The sequence below is a fragment of the Ovis aries genome, chromosome 21 (assembly GCF_016772045.2).
Source record: "Ovis aries strain OAR_USU_Benz2616 breed Rambouillet chromosome 21, ARS-UI_Ramb_v3.0, whole genome shotgun sequence".
NCBI lineage: Eukaryota > Metazoa > Chordata > Mammalia > Artiodactyla > Bovidae > Ovis > Ovis aries.
Genome location: NC_056074.1, coordinates 40,659,645 through 40,661,955, shown reverse-complemented (window position 1 = coordinate 40,661,955; position 2,311 = coordinate 40,659,645). Strand labels below are relative to the sequence as shown.

Here is a 2,311-nt window from a genome sequence, read left to right as displayed (position 1 = left end):
ATAGTTTACACCTTAAAAAAAAAATCCTTTATTGTCCTTTCAGTGGGGTAAGGGGAAGAGTAGATATGATCTATCCCATTTCACTGTCATCTCTAAAAGTCACTCCCATGATACTTCTGTTCATCTGCCACTGGCCAGAACCGAGTCATGTGCACCCTCCTAAGTAGTTGGGGAAGTAAAATCACCAAGATGAAGCTGAATTATCTGAACTTGGGATATGATCAGTCTTCCTAGAAGAACATGACCACAAGGGGGAACCTGATATCCGAACAAAACAGAGGTTCCAAAAAAGAGAATAAACAGCCTGCAGCAGCAGCAGCAGGTTGAGGAACGGTGACTAGCCTTCTCTAAATAGTGGGAAGGTTTTTTCAAGGCCAACTTTTATTGGGGGATATAATTTATACACAATAAACATAAAGCTTACATACAATAAACACGGTGTAACCACCACCGCAATCAAGATAAAGAACATCTCCATCACTCCTAAAAGTTTCTTTGTGCCTTTTTGCAGTCAGTACCCCTCCCTCCTCCAGGCCCCAGGCAACCACTGATCTGCCTCCTTGTTACTATATACTGGTTTCATCTTCCAGATTTTTATATAAGTAGAATCATACAATACGCACCTCTTCGCTACTGGTTTTCTTCTTGTGGTGTGTTATCAGCAGTTCCTTTGTATTGCTGAGTAATATTTCATTGTGCTGCTGTACCGTAATTTGCTTATCCCTTCACCTGTTGATGGACACACGGATTGTTTCCAGTCTCTGGCTTTGATGACTTAAGCTGCTATAAATATTTAAAGAGACGTCTCCGTGTGTACTTTCGTATTCCTTTCTCTAAGGTAAAACTCTAGGAATGGAATTACTGGGTCCTATGGTAAGTGCGTGTGTGTGCGTGTGTGTGCGTGTGTGTGCGTGTGTGTGTGTGTGTGTGTGTGTGTGTGTGTATGTGTTCAGTCGCTTTACTCATGTCCGACTCTTTGCAATCCCATGGAATCCCCCCACCAGACCCCCCCACCCCCAAATTACTGGGTCCTATGGTAAGTGTGTGTGTGTGTGTGTGTGTGTGTGTGTTCAGTCGCTTCACTCATGTCCGACTCTTTGCAATCCCATGGAGTCCCCCCACCCGATACCCCCACCCCTGGCTCCTCTGTCCATGGGATTTTCCTGGCAAGAATACTGGAGTGGGTTGCCATGCCCTCCTCCAAGGGATCTTCTCAGCCCAGGGATCGAACCCAGTTCTCCTGCATTGCAGGCAGATTCTTTACTGCTGAGCCCCCGGGGAAGCTCCCCAAGGTAAGTATATGTTTAACATTCAAAGAAACTGGCAGCTATTTTCCAAACTAGCTGCTCTAGTTTATGTTCTCAACAGAACAGCACCAAAGTTCAGCTGGCCCCACAGACCTGCCAGCACTTGGTATTATTGGTCTTTTAAATTTTAACTGTGCTAGTGGGTGTACATGGTAATTCACTGTGGCTGTAAACTGGTTTTCCCTGATGACTAATAACGGAAGATATTAACTCCTGGCCATTAGTGTATCTTATTTTGTAGAGTACTCATTCACATCTTTTTGCCCATTTAAAAAATGGAATTAACACCTTGCCATTGAATCATAAGACCTCTTTATCATCCTTGTCAGAGACACAGATTACATCCATTTTCTCCCATACCGTGGCCTGCCTTTTCTTAACTGTACTCTCAAACAGCAACATTTTAAATTTCGATAAAATCCACTTTAGCACTCATGTATTTTATGGTCTGTGCTTTTTGCATTGTATTTAGAAAATCTTTTCATACCCCAAAGTCACAAATATTTTCTCTTATTTTTCTTTCAGAAGCTCTATAGTTTTAACTCTTACTTTTAGGCCCCTGATAAACTTTGAGTTATTTTTTGCATAGGATATTAAAGTAAGGGCTAGTGTTCATCTTCTTCCATACAGAAATTCAGTTGGTCCTGCACCATTTTTTGAAAAGACTTTCCTTTTCCCATTGAATTGCCTTGACACTGCTGCTGAAAATCAGCTGTCTATGTGCTTGGATCTGCATGTGTGTGGGTTTGTTTCTGGACTATTCTGTCTCATTTATTCATATATCTGTTCTTTTTGTATCACCATAACTTTACGGTACTACAAGCAAGTCAAATTCTCTCATTTTGTGGTTCTTTTAAAAACTGTTTTTTAAAACAGCCTATTCTAGTTCTCTTGCATTTCTACGCACATTTTAGAATGGACTTGTCAATTTCAGCAACAAAAATAAAGCAGAAAACTTTACTGAAATGTTATTAAATCTATAGATCATTTTTTAAGTTAGGCTG

The 2,311-nt window shown here is 40.9% G+C and overlaps 1 protein-coding gene across 6 annotated transcripts in view; it reads right to left on the bottom strand.

Annotated features, from left to right (window-relative positions):
- Window positions 1-2,311, bottom strand: part of PACS1 (phosphofurin acidic cluster sorting protein 1) — a 144,385-nt gene that overhangs the window by 70,893 nt on the left and 71,181 nt on the right. The window lies entirely within an intron of this gene.